Source organism: Blennius ocellaris (genome assembly GCF_963422515.1).
Source record: "Blennius ocellaris genome assembly, chromosome: 4".
Taxonomy (NCBI): domain Eukaryota; kingdom Metazoa; phylum Chordata; class Actinopteri; order Blenniiformes; family Blenniidae; genus Blennius; species Blennius ocellaris.
In genome coordinates, this window is record NC_137653.1 from 23,502,833 (window position 1) to 23,522,591 (window position 19,759).

Here is a 19,759-nt window from a genome sequence, read left to right on the forward strand (position 1 = left end):
ACCTTGGTCAGTCCAATGAATGGAACCAAACACACATATCTGATCAAGCACTTTACTGGCTATTGTAAGACTTTTTTGTATGTCTTGAAACTGATTTGATCAAAGCTTTACCTAATTGGGTACACCAACTTGTAACCTACCTTTAACTGGGTAGGTTCTACTTATGTTGGAAAAATTACAATGAAAAACATGGTATAATCTGTCACCATACTTGTGGTATCAGGCATTAAGACCAGGAAGCAAGTCGGGATGTACCTGTATTGGGTGTGTCTGTATTTGCATTGGGCGTGCCTGTATTCAGGTGGGATGTTGTATCGTCACCCTTGTTTGTATTGTGGGTAAAGCTTTAGTGGTTTTCTCTATGTTCAAGGTAGTCATGCTACACAGGATGTGATACTGGAAACCGATAACTGATTACTTAAGGTATGCGCCAACCACACAGTCGCTCTATTGCCTATTCTTAGAAGCCAGAGGCTGAAGAACTTGCTGTTAGCTCTTTTGCTACCCTTCCTCTCTGATAAGGCAATGTCTGTTTACACAAAAGTACACAATAATGGACCTTAGGAACCTGTGTCATGGGGTTTCTTGGGGCATAGCTGTATTCGGGTGGGGCAGTAGGGTGCCTGTATTCAGGCATGTTTTCAAGCAGGTCTCACATATTGTCAACTGATGGAAACTAGATTCTGGGGGTCAGTGATCACATTGATCACATCCTTTGTTATTTTCTCGAAAGAGGCCATCACCATCATGGAATACTGTTGTCCTCATAAGGTGTGCACAACTTAGTGGTAACATTCTAGGAGAGTGTTCCTCAAAGCATCACAGTGCCTCCGTGGGCTTTTCCTTGCACTATTTGTTCTTTCATAGTTTTGTTCTTGCAATCAGGTAACAAAGGCCATTCTTTATTACCTCTAGCCATGACCACCCATGACCCTGTTAATGGCTGATCTTTGCTGAACCTTTTCTCCCTGGCACTTACCACTACATACCTAATCTCTTCAAGCCATCTAAGAGTGTCACAAACGTAATCTTTGCTCAAATCCTTTTGCTTGACCATTTCATCAACTTTCTGTAAATATATTTTAGTTCATTCATGTCCCCTGTCAGAAATTTTCAAATTTCTGACTGATAGATTGATTCAATTTTAAATACTGTATTTCATTGCATAAACTAAAAATCCCAAAGTTTTTCTAAACTCTTCTTTGAGGTTTGAAAATCACTGTATTTGGAATGTGCTTTCTCTAAAGTCGATTGGATCTCATATTCATCTGTTGCACTTGCCCTCAGCCTCGGCCTCACCCAGAGTTCATACCACTTCACATATTTGTAACTAGTTTCAGCAACTGACAAGCTCGCTGAGAGTGGACTTTACACAGTTTGTGCTGCTTGGTGCAGTTGCTTTTTAAAAAAAACAGATCCGCGTTAGACATTTATTCATTGCCAACATTTTCATTGTATGTGTTACAAATTAATCAATCTCATTCCAGAGGCTGACACCTGCTTTTGTTTCATGTTGGCGTTGACAATCATAAGCCGTTTTTTTGGGTTGCTGTATTAATATTTCATCAACATAAAAATGTTTTTTCCTTAGGAAAGCGTGACTACAGGTTTCAATGTGATAGGCACTTTGGCAGCAAATGGATGCAAATGTGCAAAATTGAGATCTGAATGTGCCAGTGAACTGAGGTTGGATGCAAAAGGATATGGACACAGAGCCAGCCTTATTGACTTCCCAGTTGTGTCCTTCAGAGCCTTCTGCCCAGAAAAGGCAGATATCATCTCTTTCTTTATGGTAAGGCATGGCAGCTAACAAGATACTTAAGAAAATATTCTAATTTGTGCTGCCTTGTGGTTATCGAAATATTCCTGTCTCTATGCACCTTTATTAAACACACAAGAAATGTTACAATAAAAGGGTCAGAATGCTAACATCTCCCTACTCAGTGTGCGAGGGAGGAAAGGATTATTTGAAGCTTTTCATTGTACTTGCACTGGCCCACTGTGAGCATGCCATCTTGGACAACAGTGTGTGGGAGGTGCTGTGATCTCCTCTTGAGTCATCTCATCTCCAGGACACGATTCACTTAATTTGCCTGCAAGCAGCAATTGGTTTTATTAATCACTTCGAGACATACATTAGTTTGGTTATAAATAAATCTGTACCGGTATGTTTGAATAAAAAGAGGAAAGACTCTAAAGCGCCAGTCCAGAAGCAGTAACACTGAACAGCTTGAGTTTGATACCAGGCCTGAGAGAGCACAAACAGCAATTACCAGGCTCACTGATTTGTGACAGACTTTAACAAGATTTAGGGAGAAAAAGGACAGATCAAGCAATATTGTGATTTTCATTTCCTCACAGGCCAGTACGATGTGAAAAAAAACAAAAAACAAAAAGTGTGCCCTGTCAATGCACAGTGTGAATATCGTTTTCCTCCCCGATCCTGAATAAACTCTTCAAGTTATCCCCCTGTTGTCACTCTCAATCAGGTCGAGACGTGCAATGAGAAACCAAGCAAACCTCGTCTCATAAACCACTATAACCTTATCCTGTAATTAATTAATGACTATCCTATAATTAATTAACATCTAAATTTGAATTCATTGGACCCCCTCCCATTTTATAGTGCTATTAATCACGCCAGTCAGCGTACCAATCACTCTCCTGGCAGTGTTAATTGTTGAACTGTAATGAAGCTACAGTGGTCTTATGAGAATAACAGTCAGATGTGATTGATTAACAGTTAAAGGATCATTGATTTACTGGTCTCCGGGTGCTGAATAAGCACCATCGATAAGTGACTGAAAGACAGCACCGAGATTTCTCTCAGGGTCCCGCTCTGAGCCTCTCGTCACAGAGTCACATAGACTCCTGGAATTGAAAGCGATAAATCTTGGTGCATCATCGTGTCACAGTGTGCTGTTGCAAAGGAGCCAGTTTTTGATAAGCATGTGTTCATTTACATCATTAAGTACGATATTTTCCAAGCAATAACTCTTTTTTTATTTTGTTCGATTTCAGTTGCTTGGCTCCCCATGTGGCTTATGGCATATTGAGAAGTGAAATATACAGAAATTTACTGGTACATGCCATTTGGGACCACTAGAGGTCACTGTAGGACAATAGAATACTTGGACTCAGAAACCGCTACTGGGCATGACCACCACAACCTTGGTAAATTGTTCTTCCGCACATGCACAATCAGATCAACAATGACAGCAATGGCTGTCTACAGAGTGTCATGACTCCCAGGCATATTCCTCAGAGACTAGGCAGTTTTATAGTTGAGAGTCACGGTAATAACAATACAACTTAGTCGTCTGCCTACACAAATGTCTGTGTACTCATCATTGTCAATTTTTAGAGCATATTATTCTCTGCGCACATGTGTGTGGTTTCCACTTGTGGCCCAACATGAAAACTGCATTGTTGTCAACATTTCTGCCATTTGTTTTCAAAACATTGCTGTATAAAGGCAAAACTTTTCAGAAACGAAAACGCAAAATTTAGACATTTTCACTTGAAAGTTTGTGTGAATGGGACCCCATAAAGTAGTGCGCTTTATCTTGTTTTGGGCGGACGGAGGCAGTGACTGTTTGAGGTAGGGTATGGCAGTATCATGGAGGCATTGGTGAGTGAGAAAAAACAACCTTCCACACTGCAGCCTCCCGTCTCATAAAAAACATCTAAAGACATTTTTATTCAAACAGTTTTATGGCTGATTACAGGGTTTTTTGATTTATAGTATTTGTGTTTTTATCTGTTTTCTAATCCATTTCTAAATATGTTTTTATTGTAGCACTTTGGAATTTGTTTGCCAAATGAAAAGTGCATTACAAAAAACATTTGTTATCAATATTATTATTCTGTGTAGTATATTTTTTGACAGAAGTGATTTATACTTAGTTGAGACTTCAGTCCAGAAAACGTCCAGTTGACATTTGTAAATTTCATATCGAACTAATTTGAAGCTCATGACAAAGCGGCATGATTGTTTTGCATTGTCAATTGGAGTTTGTAAATTTACTCCAACAAACTTTCACAGAAATTATATAATACATCAATAATCTCAGCAGTATCGTATTTTACACTACTGGAGTATACCAGACACCAGTGCTTTGTTTGAAGCCAGTATCGCACACTGGTTACAGTCCAATGCACTCCCATGCAGACGCACTGTCTTCTCTGCATTCTCTGTCTGATGCTTTCTGGGCTGGAGTGTGGCACTCTGAGGTGGTTTGCTGGGGCCTTCCCGGGTCTGGAGGTCTGTAGCCACCCCCCCCCACCACCACAACTGTTCCAACCACACCCAGTGGACAAACCACATACACGCACGCAAGCACACATTCCCACATTCCCATTCTTGTTTTCTGCCATCATTCGTTCAACTATCAAAATCATGTTCTTCTTTTGTTGTTGCTTCTTTGTTCATTTATTTTCCTGCTTGATAATCCTGTCGCTGTCTGGATAGATCTGCTCAGGTTTGTTTAATCTAATAACATGGAAAGCCTTTGGATCAGTGTGATCACTGTAAATAGTATATGTAACACTAACAAGGGTATTGTTTGCTACTTTGACATTGGAAGATGACCGCTCTAATAACCGAGCAATAGCCACTAAGTATAAATTACAAGTACAGTCATTTGTTGTTTCTCTTTGGGTCTCTGCAGTCCCAACTGGTAAAATCACAAGAATTAAACAGTCAGACCAACGTGGACTAAATGGCAGACTCACTCACTCACTCACTCACTCACTCACTCACTCACTCACTCACTCACTCACTCACTCACTCACGCACACACAAGCAGGTAAAATGCTATAGGTATTAATGAGGGAGAAAAGAATGAAAAATCGGACAGGGACTGAACAGTAACACATTTAGATCAGGGGAAGTTAACATTTGGGCTAACACTGCACACAATGAAACAAAAAGAATTGGCATGACATGAAACTACAACCAAACAATAATTAACTTGGGACAGAGATAGAAGACAAAGAGGTAACACCAGGATGACAGACACAGGAAACAAGGCAACGCCATTGGACTAGATATGATTGTCATGATGGTGACATGTTCAACTTGTTCCAAAATGTGATTTTAAAACCCATCAGCTCTGTCAAACATCCAATCAGCACTCCAGGATGACCTTGTAAAATCCAATTTAGATAAAACATTTTGTGTTTTGGTCTCTGGAACATTGCTTCGATAAAAGCAACAGGCACAACACAAAAGAGCGAGCAGGCATTAGAGTTTCTAAAAACAGAGTTTCTAAAAGCCCTTGGAAGAAACATTTGTCTCCACAGAGCACTTTGACACGCGTTAGTAGATTCCTACAAACAAAGTCCAGATATGTTGCACTTTTCAATGCTACAAAAATCATAGATAAAGTACAAGGTGGACATTTTACTGCATTTTGCATGACTAAGCATTGCAGGAAAAAAATGTACTGCTGAAATTGAATTCATTTTCCTTTAATATGAAATGAACATGATGACGGCTTGCTCTCAAAAGAGGACTCAGGACACCAGACACCGCCATAGATGGAGCAGCATTTTATTGGAGGAAGCCAAAAACCAAAAACCCAAATGACCAAGGTCACAGAGACCAAAGATAAGACACTCAGATACAGGTGAAACACATCAGGACAGAGAACAGCAATCAAACACACGAAGAAGTCAACAAGCCTGACAAGAGAGGCAGAGTGTGAGGCCACTTCTACGCATACCCGGGTTTTGACAAAAACAGATATTACCCTCTCTCCAAAAAAAATCTTCATTGACATGGACCTGCATATACATTCAGATTAACTATGAGCATGCCAAACCTGTAGGAGGCAGTGTAGCAAGAAGCATAAAGCCATAATAGCCAATCAGAATTATTTAAAAAAGACAAATTAATAATTGTGTACCCACCTGCCCCCCTTCAGATGCAACTGGAGACAAGGAGTTTATCCAGTTCTCCACTGTGACCGGAGTTTTCAGGAAACTCGTTTGTGGTCAGTCAGAGCTGCGTTTATGTGTAAATGCAAGGCTCAAATGGAGAGAAATATCATTGTTTTTTAAATACCATGTAAACGTGGCCTAAATCTCAAAAAGGACACAACAAACAAAGAATAAACCATGACAAACATCCTTTGACACAACGAAATAAGACGGATGCTATCAACTTGTTAGTCCAGCCCACGAGGGATCACATTAGCCTGGATGAGGCTCATGAACTAAATCAGTTGGACACCACCTATTCCCATGAAAGATGAGAGCGGAAACATCTGCTGTCGTTCTTTATATAAAATAGTGTAGTACATGTAGTGTCCTCTGTCCACAGCCCTGCAAAGATACACCCCGTCTGTTTTCAATGTTTCCTGGCTTCCCTGTTCCAACACACTTCCTCCGAATAAATACATAATTATCATGCTTTCAGTAATGACCTGTTCTTTTGTATCGGATGTGTTTGAGCTCGGACACATCTGAAGAAGCTGCACAGAGGGCTGTCATTGATTTTAAATAATGCCTAATGGAATTGTCAGGTATGACTTTCCCACATCGAGAGAGCTCTACCAATTCTTCAAGGAGCAAGAAGATGTGATCACGTCAACCAAACAAATCATAATGCTGCTTGTGATCTGCTTTGCTGCCTTGAGATCATGACACTTGTGCCTGCGGTGTCACAATTCAGCGCCTCAAGCATCACATGTCAGAAAGGTGGGTGGAGCTGGGTTGGGACTTGAAAACCCTGTCAGGAAAGTTGTTTTCTTTCGAAGCAGGACCAACATTTTTAAATCAGATATCTCAGCATCTGAGGAATGAATTATTGCCTCATTTGGATTGATTAGCGGTTCCGCATAGTTAGATCTAAACAAAATTTTTTAAAACTGGTCAGTTGGTGCAGTAAAGCAGTAAACATGTTGTACTGCAGCCTCAAAGTTAAAAATCTCAAAATGTTTAAATAATATGCTCCAACAGCAAAGGCAAAGGTAAAAAAAAAAACATGAAAGTCCACTGACGGCTGGACAGGATTCTTGGTCAAGACACAAAAAAAGATAAAAAAACAAAAACAAAACATGAAACTCGGAACAAGAAGAAACCTGGAACATCTGGTGAAAATCTGATGAATTCAGTAACAACAATGACAGCCTCTAGAGTGTCATGACTCCCAGTCTTCATGTTCCTGGGACTTTATAATCTTGTAGTTGAGTTTCACACATAAGCGCAATCCAACTTGGTCGTCTCTCCACACAAATGTCTGTGCACTCATCATTGTTAATGTTCATGGCATATTGTTCCCTGTGCACATGAGTACATGATTTCATCTCAAAACGACCAGCAAGTTGTGGCTCGACATGCTAACGCCACCGTTTTCAGCATTTCTGCTGTTTCCATTTAAACCAACATCGTTTTCAAAACGTTGCTGTGTAAACGCAAAGCTTTTCTGAAACAAAAGCACCAAAATGACTCTTTTCATTTGGAACATTGCATATACAAGGCCAAAGTTATCCTGTTTAACTCCAAAAGGGTCATTTGGATTGCTGGATATGCTAACGGAGTAAAAATGCCTGAAAAGCCAAAGTGTGTACATTTATATCAGTTAATGTCAGTCTGCAGCAATCAAACAGTGCTGCACACGGCTGATGTGTTACTTTTTTGCAATTGCAATTGTCCGAGTCCCCACCGGTGGGGACTGGGACGTTCCCCACCGGTGGCAGCATAACGTGGCTTGTTTCGGGCAATTTCATATTGATCAACAAAGGAAGTGAACATGTGGCAGAGAGGAAATCACGCTTGTGATTGCAAACTTAATGCTAAATTAGCAAGACTGTACATCCATGACAAAAGCGCATGTCACACCAAGTCTATTGCGTTCTTTTCTGTTTGCTGGAGTATTGACAATGTTTGTCATGAACAAGAGAACCCCCCCTCCCCTCCCAGCCCACTAAGGGATTTTAAACTGCTCTAAGCTTCTTGTAAAGGAGACATGATAGAAACACAACATGGAACTCGTTAGCATGTGATTCCGGTTGTTTCTGCTAACCCTTTCACACCGGTTCGCCTCTGTTACCGTCTTTGAAACCGGCACTGAGGCACAACACAAGTGGAACTGATTGATCCCCCTTTCTGTCACTGTGCCATTGACAAACACGCCGGAGCGTGATAAAAGCTCCACAGTCGAGCACGAAGCAGACTGGCTGTTTGTACAAACCCAAAGCTCGGTGATAAAATAACAGAAACCAAGGCCTATGTCATCCACATAATTACAGCTTTTGTGACACAGTCAAGACATTCAAAAAATGTGACTCCACTGCACCCAGTTTCTTTCACCCACTTTAAAGTCTTTTCACTGACTACCTGTTTAGTTTTCATATTGATTTAGAAATTAAAACATCTTTTATGAATATGTAAAACTCCATGTGGCCTTGCAGCACTCCACCTGTCAGAAATGCTTTTAGTTTGTGAACCACAAAAGTTTGCCTGGTTCCTCATTTATAGCTCTTCCCACTGGCAGAACAAAAACATGAAGTGATTTTGAGTTTACCTTACATTCTCTGAGCCGCTGGAACAATCTTTCAAAGGTCTGAGCTAGTCAGACCTTATTCATGCTTTAAAATGTACCAAAGTCAAAAGCCTATCTGTCAGTGTAACGCCCACTGCGACGGAATTGTTGTAATTGTTGAAATGAAAATAAAAAAATGTGTGTGTGAATTTCAAAACACTATAAACTGAATGCACAAAATTCAACTTTTGCACTGAGATGGTAAATAAAATAAACCATTCATTCATTCATTCATTCATTCAATTGTATAGTTGCTGACCACAGACCATATTTTCAGGATTTCTTTTTCTTCCTCGTGGTATATGGAGTTATGTTTTTGTTTTTTTTAAGTTTAGGCACTTTTATCTCATGAACTCTCTCTTCCACTGATTTTCTTTTGTCATCCATCTTCTATACCACGTTATCTTGTTCAGTGGTGCTGAACCCAATCCAAGCTAACTATGGATGAGGAAAGGATTAAGACCGGTTGTCCATCCATCTTTTTTGTCATTAATCTGAATAATTTTTTTTTCTTATTTTGAAGTAATTTCTTTAAAAAATATTCAGATGTGGATTGGTCTGTTTAACTGTGTGTGCATGTGTGTAAAATGCAAGGTTAAGACTTTGAACCTAATTTGCTAAGCAAATAAAGGCTGGTTGGTTGGTTATTACAAAAGATGTAATGCCCCATTTGTTGTGTGTGGAAACATTCATGACTGGGTTTTATGTTGATAAACCTATTCGGGATAGTCGTCTTTGACATTAGGTGGGAATACAAACAAAAGATTAAGTGTAAAAAGGAAATGTCAATGGAAGTTTCTTTTGGTATCATCACTTGCGACATTTGGTTCTAATACAACACAGATTCCAAAATGGATGGGACAAATGAAAACCCTAACCTGAATATAAACAGGATGTCATCTTTTTCGATAAGAATTTTTTTTCCCTCATATTTTATATATAATAGCGCATGGATAATAAAATATGTAGCATGAAAAGTATTAGGTGATTATGTGTTATATTTTTTCAGCAAAACATGCCATGATATTCAGTTGTTAGCAAGCCAGTCTTTTTCTTTCATAATCTACTGCACACAAAATACATGACTTAAAACATTTAAATGTTGATAAATTTGACTAAAAAACACATAAATTTTTTGCCCACAGATGACAACGTTCATTTTGAATTCCAGTTGGAGAACGAGAGCTTGTGCATGAAGAAGTGAATTCAATATTGGATTTCAGCCGTGTCCATTGGGGATTTCTCCAGTTTCCCTGGATCATTTCATGAAATGATGTACTGTAGGTGTTGGAATCTCATGTCAGTTGAACACTTTTTAAATTTTGTTAAAGCTTTTAGACAAAAAGAATGAAGAACAGTTCCAACAGAGCTCCCATCAATGTGAACATCAGTGCAAACATCTGACTGTCTCAATGTTAGTAATCATCAACAGTTCCAGGTATGAAGCCTTAAGTTGATTTCGATCATATAGCACATTTCCCTCACATTTTGGTCACCAATTTTTTAAATAAGCTAATATTTGTTTAATATTCTCAAGTCTTTATTTGCCTTTTACCATTAGATTTGAGATGTGCAAATCATCATCCCTTGATTTTCTTTCACATTGTCTCAACCATCAGGAAATCGAACATATATTGTATCAAGGGGCTAGTAATTCCAGTATAAGGATTTCGAAGAATAAAGTGACACCGTATAGTGAATCTGATCGACTCACTTGTCTCCAAACATGCAGATCGACCTGCTGAGAAGGTCATCGACAAGACAATGCGATACCGTAACATGACTCATCGTAATCGGGTGAGGGTCTGCTGCTGTCTATCACTCGGAAGCATCGAATGACCCATCAATACCTGCAGCGGATGCATTTATACAAGCTGTCTCATTCACTTCCTCTCTAACGATTACAATGGATGCATAGCTTCTGTTTACCACACACATCAGTTATTAAACCTCACACTGAAATGCACCTCTAAAGTTTTGAATTTGTGGAATTCATCGTCTCGCAGGGGTTACTCTTATTTTGACAGAAGAAGCCCTCTTCTGTTAAACCCTGTGGCGCACTGTCAGTTGAACACAACCACGGTATCAATCAATATCATATTTCACTTTGAGACATAAAGTGTTTTGTTGTACACTGCCATGCATTGCTTCTGTGGAATATATCAACCTTCCCTGACAGCAGAAACTGAAAGCAAAACCAGCCAAATAAATATTTTAGCTGTTAGATGACAGCTTGAGATGTATCACATTCTGCCTCTTGCCCAAAGGATAATAAGTCAGGAGAGAATTATTAGCAACAGACCACAAGTTGGGGGAAGAGAAGGTAGTAATGATCATCACTGGCCAGATATGCCACAAGCCAGATCCCTGTGCACACAATAGGGCTGTAAAAGATATGACAAGTGGGCCAAAAATGACCCACTAAAAAGTTGAAGTCTGGCCGAAGGATCAACTACCAAACAAAATGTAAAAATGACAACAATAAAAAAACAAACTTAATATTTCTAATAAAAAACTGAGCTCTCTCCCATTTCTCATGGGAGAGAGCAAGTCAGCTTTCATTTCTAGATAAGTTGTTTAAAATACAGGCATTGAATAAAAAGTTGTCTTTTTTTTTTTTTTTTCGGGACAATTTGTCGCATTTAATTGACTTTAAGGTTTTAAAGACAGGGACCAGAGCATCTCGGCTTTACAGGGGCAGAGACATAGCCAAGATCTTGAAAATGTTGTCTTGAGCCCAAGACCGCTCGGAAGAAATATAACACTATATTGAATCAAGACTCATTGATAAAACAGCAATTTGTTCACATTTAATTCGTTTTTCTTAATAATTTGTTCTATTTTTGTGAAGTTATTGTAAAGCCATTTTGATTTAACATTATTGAAAAGGTTCTTATAATATCATTCAACTGGTCTGGTCCAATTGAGACCAAACCTGCTAGTGTGCGGCCCCAGGTTGTGTCTGAAACCCCTCATTCAGTCAATCCCAACTCCTGGACCCCAGTTGTGAGCAGTACATACAAATTACTCCTCATTATCATTTGCTGTCTTCACCGGCTCATTGCGTTGCAGTACTAACACCCCCAGAATAGAGGACACTTCAGACACTAAGTGTGGTGATTTCGTACACAGCTCAGGGCACCAGGGGTTCAGACTAACTGATATTGTGAGGTAAATGAGGGGGAGTGTGATCTGAGAGTCCCACCTGTGTTAAATTATTCATAGGGTGTTAATTATTCTTTAATAGTCGACACAGACTGATGAGTGAGTACAAGTTGGTCACTTTCCAATTACAGATTTTCATCTTTTGTCATTTCAGCCTGATGCCATTAGGAGTGAGGCACTTTGGACACTTTAGAATCAGAGGAGATTCCCTCATAAGTCATACCAGGCACAGTGTGGTTTTGATTCATCACGCCGGGACTTGTTGGCATGTTGACCTTTGTTCAGTTCCTCTCTGATTTTTGTGCTTTAGTGCTTCTGACAGGTAAGATGTGTTGATGGACAAATGAAGTGACACACAATCTGCAATCTACACAAGATGTTTGGGCTGATTCAATAGATCTGTGGGGAACTTCCTGTCTGGAATACTCTCATCCGTCCCGACTCTCTTTTCCATGCCTCTCCTCCTTTTTAGAATATGTAGAAATATCTTTCTAAGATACTGTCTTTCCAACACTGCCAACTGTGTTGCATTTTGGCCAAAATCTTGGCACAGCTCCATTGCAAACCTCATGGCAACATGAAGCCAAACTGAGTTTACCCCTCAGAACATGAAAATAAGACTTGACTCATAAGTAAGCAGAGACCTTGTTTGGCAGCTTGTCATTTGTTCATCAGCATCTATCAGTAGCATTGAATGTACACTAAATATATGACTTAAGGGTATATACTGACACTAGGGATTCATCAATCCACATTTTTTTCACTTCCGAGCTGATACCTGAATTTGCATATCTGCCGATACTGAGACTATTCTGATAACAGAACTCTGTTTGCTTTAATGTTGTTATTATCAGTATTTTATATGCGGTTGTATTAAACTCCTCTCTACTGGCAAGTATAAAATGCAGGACTGTTTGCATGTATTCTCTCAAAAGGCAACTTGAGGCTAATATAAGGTCAGAAAAGGAAACACTTTTTGTTCAATTTGGACAATGTGGGGGTCTGCATGATGTCCTCATCTCATAATAAACTTGTTATATCTTTAAAACCTCAGAATCCCTTTATCAATCCCTGGGGAAATTAGTTTGCTGTACTAATGCAACACAAACGATTGGGACTATTTTGAGTGCAGTAGGACACAACTTCACGGAGGTGTGAATTGCCTGCTATAGCATGGAAGAGCGGCTTTCATTGTTTTGATGCCAATGTCAGCGTTGTTCTCCTCGGCGAGCTGGCGTTTTAAAACGGTGACGTCTGGCTGCAGAGCGGCGCCTCGCTGTACAGCGACTTTGCAAACATCTACGCTTCTGTCTTCCTTTGCGGTGTTTTGAGTGCAAAATAGGACTAAACAGCGACATGTTATCATGAAAAGTTGGATAGCACAGTACTACTGTGGAATGGATTTCCTGACTCATGACTCCACGTCTCATTGAGACCTGCCTCCATTTAGGAAATCCATTTCTGGCAGTACCACTTGTTGAGTCATTGCATCAGACAGTAAAGCACAGACGAGGCTCATGAATCGGAAATCTCTGCAGGTTGGATTGGAAATTTCCGATCCGTGAATTACGCTGGTATCAGAACCCAATACCAATTCTGCATCACAGGCTGGATGAATAAATGACAACTTATGTAGATAGATGGGATACATTTGGAATGGTGGGTAAATTTGAAATTACATGCTTGTGGTATAGTATTTACAATCCATATTGAATGTAAATGTGGTATTGTATTGATAGAAAAACTGACTAAATATAAGGCATATGACTGAAGTCATTAGGACAAATTAATATACAAATGTATTGCATGTGAGGTGAGCTTGCCATACAATATTTACCAACTATGCTGAATGTATTTACCATCCCCATAATGATTAATAATGGGACTCTCCAAACTGCTCTGGACTGACCAAGTAAAAGGATGGTACTACTCATTGTTGGGAGGTGAAGAGACTAATCTACAGGTCTCTGTACTCATCTGTTTCCACATCAGAGGTCTGAATCGGCTCATTTCTGTCTTTTCCAGAGGTGAATCTCCATCTGGAGGCTCACGGCCGCTGCCAGCAAACATTTCCACAGTGTCATTGTTTCTCCTCCTATGATTGAAAAGCTGATACAGCCTGTGGAAACAGTGTCCACAGCCCTAATGGGATTTTTGTCATTTACTTCCAATGGCTTTCATCTTTTTGTGCATTTTGCACTGTTAAACAGTATTTATTTATTTTACAATTTTAGCCCATTCTATTCTTTATAAATGTTGTTCTTCCTACACACTGTATCCATCATAGCAGAGAAACATACCAAGTGGAACTAATATTAAAATTCGGACAAAAAACACGTACACAAATATCTCGTTCGATCCTTTGGTCAGTTTCTAGGTTTCTGAACCATACAATAGCACAGCTTTCACATTTGGCTGAACGATTCTCAGTTTGGTCCAGTTTGTGAGTGAAGTAGACCGCTACAGTAGATTCAGCATCACCACTAACTCCTGCTTTCAGTTGTTTCAAGAAAACCAGTCATAATTGTAACTTTTGTAATTAGTTTAATTCTGGATTTTTCATTGGTGCCCCATTATTATTAATGAATGGATAACAAATGTATTCAAATTGCTAATGTTTAATGATTCATTAACTATAAGTAATTACTCAGTTACTTTACAAATTGTTAGAGTAAACAACAGATTACTTCAATTAATAATTTAAAGTGTTCATAAATTACTTCCAGCGATTTATTACTTTCAGTAATTTATTGCTAATGACCAAATATAAATCTCATGATACTGTAAGCCTATTTTTTTTTTTTTATTGATCTTTCCATTTATTTCCAGGACAAGCAACATTAAAGTGACAATTAAAGTGACAAAATTATGAAACATCTACTTCTAACCTACCCAACCTCCTTGGTGAGAAGCCAAATAAACAAAATTATGATGGAGAAAATGAGCACTGTAGTCATGTAAACTGACCTATAAAACCTAACAAAGGTTTTCGGTTTTCAGTTGAAAATATTGTCGGTTGAAAATGTTGTGCTGATATTTAAGTCCTGATATTTAAACCTCAATATGAAAGAAATTCAAAACATTGAAGTAGATACCACCATCCACATGGTTTAGTTTGTCATCCATTTTTGTTCTTACATTGTAATGTATGAAGCCTTTCATCAAACTTAAAACTATTCAAATATATCTGCGGTCAGCCTGTGCATCATAATGACCTAAGGCCTGAATTAGGCTATCAATCAATATATTCACAAGAATTTAGCTTCCAGACCCACAAAAAAATAATATATAAATAACTGACACTGTCCCACTTCACTAGAACAGTTTTTTTGCAACAGTGGTGAATGTGGCACAAAACATACTTGCACTCAGATGCCCAGATGGTTTGCTGCAGAATCCAATTCTGGTGTGGTTATGGGGAAGTCTGGTCCAAAAAACACCTTTAATCATCATTTAATGATATTGCCAAGTGGAAATGGAATGGCATGTGGCATGTTGTGGATATTACACTTCAGTTCCAGTTAAAACTTATATTGTGATGGCAGTCAATCTTTGGGTATGTGGTGCAATCGAAGGAAGAATGCCTTCACAAATCAAGAACTTCATCCACATTGCAAAGTAAACGGGCACATTTCAAATGATATATTTGATAAAACTTGGTGAATGGACAAACTCTTTGATTCAACACTAAGAAATAATTACTTGCAGAATCATTTGATTTATAACAGAAAAGATCAGAGGTAGTCAGTTTCCAATGTTTTGACGAAAGTTGCAGAATCCAAGTTGCGGGTTGGCCGGTGGGCTCATAACCTGCTACCGTAAAACCTGCTTATTACAGAAACTAAAACTAGCATTGCCACTGTACCTTACTGAATAGGCTCAGGTGCAGTGTTGCCACAGTTACTTTTAAAAAATTAATCTGATTACTGATTACGAGTTACTCCTTTAAAAAGTAGTTGTTACTTCACAGATTACTTGTTTTTAAAAGTAATTAAGTCAGATTACAAGTTACTTTTCTGTTACTTTCAGCAGCTGCTGATAACACCCTCCATTATTGATGACAATGGTTGGTTCCAATTCTTTTCTGTTACCTGAACGCACAGTTAGAGTGAGTTGGCCTGTGACTGGCTGAGAGTGGAGAAGGGGGCGGGTCAGATGGCTGCATGCATTGTGTGTCCGGTTTGGCGGAGAGTGGAGGAGTGGTTGGTTCTGTTTAATAATAAAGCGGCTTTGAAGACAAGAAACTTGTCTTATTGGGCTCTATAACAGTAACGCACAGTGAATTGGATTAGTAACTTTAATCTGATTACTGGTTTGGAAATACTAACGCGTGAGATTACTCATTACTGAAAAAAGTGTGACTAATAAAGTTACTAATTAACACATACCGGCATCACTGATCTGGTGTTCCATAAAAAAATGAGGAGGAATTAGTCAGAAAACAATAAATTGTGATTTTCCCTTTTTGTTTGCTCTTTTTTTGACATCTTTAATCAGTCTACCAAAGTCAAACAAGTTCAAGAAGCCATGAGGTAGAATTGTGCAATTTATCCTCTGGCCATTTCGTCCAAAGGAGTCATTGAGGAAGTCATAAATTGTGTTACTATGATTATTAAACCAGATTAAGAAGCAACTGTGGCCTAATTAGAAAACAACAGGAGATCCATACATCAACAAATGTAAAATCACAATGTTAATGTAGAATTTTGTTTTAATCAATTTTTAAATACCAGGGGTAGAATCTCATGGTGAAAACATTGTTGAAAGGTATAATGAGAGAGTTATGTTGGGCCTGTGAGATTGTTGTGGATAATAAGAGCAGGACCAGGCGGATGAAGCTGCCCAGTGTCTCTGATTTGCCAATTTTGCACTTTTGACACCATCTCTGAATGTTTTCCATACTGAAATTGAGTTGTGCAAAAAGCATCTTCCATATCAGAAACTGATGAAAAGAAGAAATGGCTTTGCAACATCGAGTTTGCAGAGAAATGAATACTCAAATTTAAATTCAAATGCTGTTTTGGCCTTTCTTCGAGGCTGCTTTTTCAACAGCACGTCAAATCTCAATGACAGAAAAAGTTGTTTAGGGGTTAGGATAGCCACACAAAATAGACAGATTGTCTCGTTCTTAGTTTTGGTCTTTTAATGGAGTTTGTTGACAGAATGAATATGTAGCTGAATGGTTCAGTCCACAAAACACTCATTCTGAAGAAGCTTACTCATTAATTGCTGTCAAAATCTGTCATCGCCATGTCTTTAGGTCATCTGTCAACGCTCAGCATTGCCTCACAAAGACTAGAGTGACCCTAACTGAAGGTGAGCTGGCCTTTTACAAGCACAGTAGGGCTTTTAGTCTTTGACTATTTGAACAAAAGTAAGTCTTCATCTGCTGAATTTGCAGCCTCGAGGTAGGAAAGCTGATTTGCAGTCTTTTTCTTAAGTAATATTAAAGAAGGAGTTTGACATTTTGGGGTAAGTGGGCTCATTCGCCTTCTTGCCAGGAGGTAGTTCGAGAAGTTTGACTCATTTATATCTGCACTGCAGAATGTGCAGCTGTAGCTCTTTTGAACATTAAGGCTAGAAAGAAGGTGGAACCAGCCAGCCCCAGCTTTGCCTGACAGTCAGACATCCTGCCAACAAAACTTCAAATTAACATGTTACAGCTTGTCTAATCTTCAATCAGTGCACGCATTGTCTTTATTTATTTATTTTTTACTTTGGCTACAAGCTGCAACGTTTTGGATGATCTATGCGCACGCCTGAAGAGTAAGGTGTGGGGGGGGGGGGGTCATCGTTGACACCCACGCAAAATGTAGCAAAACCCACCAGACGCTTCAATGTGAGAAATGATTTGGAAGACGTTGGCTTGACACGGCAAGCCGCTCGCCACGATGCTCTTCATCACCACAAACAATGAAGACTTCACTTCCTTTTGCTCTTAAATAAATGTGAGATAGCATGCATTATGCAGTGGTAACGGGATCTCTGCAGCTGTTCGACATCACCCTGGACACTGAGATTGCCACCAAATTAATATGAAATCTTCCCTCCATTATAAATGAGGGCCAGGTGTGCCTCATTAAATCCAGGGACTCGCTCTCGCCAAACACACACACTAGCTAGTCAAGGGCAGTGCATATCGTGTGCGTGCGTGACAGGTACTGAGAGACAGGCAGCGGAAGAACTGAGTGGAATTCATGCTATCAGTACTGTCACTGCTCCTCCACTATTAGAATATGAAGCTGGTGGATACATCTGTGGACATTCAATATTGTTCTCTGATGGTGCACTTCAAGGGGCGAGCCGGATCCCGGTGTCACTGCAGTGAGAAATTTGAGAAAGCTTTGTTGAATAAATCTTGCTAAGTCATATAGTAAAAGTAATTACTGCATGCTATAAGCTGGGAAAGTCACAGGACTGCCACGCTCCGTATCTGCAGCCCACGCCTGCCGCTTCACTTCATTCAGGCACGAGCCTGTCGCGCGCAGTGCACCGGGACATATTGTGCATTGTCTGTCTTTCCATCTGGACGAGCAAGTTTTGATTTCACTGGTGGGACCCGGCGGCGACAGAAGCCAGATGATTCGGGATGATTCAAAGCCCAGCTGGTCGATTCCTCGGGAGTGGCTGACTGCGCTGCGGGAGCGCAGCTACGGCTCGCGTAGCCCTCCATCTGGCGTCCTGGAGGGGCCACTTCAGAGAGCTGGCTGAAGCCCAGTCCGAGCGCGATGCCCTGCCCGAGCCCCCGTCCCTCCCGCCCCCGGGGCCTCATCTGAAGTTGTCAGGCCGACCCCTGCGTGGCACGGCGCCATACGCGGCTGCTGGGATCGCCACTGAAAATAGCCCACCAATTCATCACAGAAGCTTGCCAGCAGCGATTGTGCTGCATCGGCACTTCTCTTAATTTTGAGATCTGTTTCAGAGTGACCCAGAGAGACCGCTGACAACTTCAGTAATGCCATTATTCCATGTCATAGCTGTGGACTTCCATTAGGACACTTTAGAGCTGCAGCATCAGTAGATACTGGTGGCTTAAATGAATGCATATATCATTTCAGTGCCCAGGTGACGAGCTTCACCTGACCAGGGTCGTATGTGTTCGGACGAATGGTCACTCTGGTTCATTCCATCTCGCTCTATCTCTCCATCTTTTCACATTTGCAGCAGAAATTTCAAGTGGATTTGGATTTTTTTGCAGTTTAATATGAAAATGTAGATTTTTCTTTCATGTTGTCACCCACAGATTAACATATCAAATTCCGCAACAGCTCATATTTACTTAAAATGTCAGGATCTGAAATTAAACTTGGTTAAAAAAAAAGGGTTGAACGGTTGTTGCAACCCAATTCTATTAGTCTCACAGATAAGTAAATTTTTTCTGTTGCAGTTGGTAGTGTGGGGCTGCGGCAGCAGGAACTCTGATTATTTGACTCATGCCGTCTTCTAGAGCTGTGGTTCTCAACTGGTGGGTCATGACCTATTTTCAGTGACACAAGCCTTTGCCTGAGCAGAAAATGTGAGGATAAGAATCAATATAGGGGTCATGTATTCACACTATACTCAAATATTGCAATGAACGTTGACAACCACCATTTCACACTGTAGACATCCAGAGTTGGTCAGGTATTCTGATTGAGAATGGCAAAACACAGTAGAAATGCACAATATGAGATACAAATTTCATTATTTTGAATACAGAAACACTGGTGTTTTGTGCAGCAATTTGTTGGCACATGGAAAGATGAAGCAATCAAAACTGAAGTGTCATTCAGTCCTACACTATGAAACTACATCTGAGTAGAAATCAATTTTATTTGTGCTAGATAACACAATTGAGCCATTTAAGGCTGACGCTGCTATTGTGAGGAGTTTTATTAAAAAGCAGCTAATTGAAGATGAAAGGGAAACTTTCCAGGTCTAATTCCCCATATGCTGTTCAATTTGTTTTTTGTTCCTAAAAACATTTTTCATGTGTTAGCATATTGTAATATTTGATTCCATTATGCCAGGCTCAAACTGCATCCTATTTTAATCCAGTTATATAGA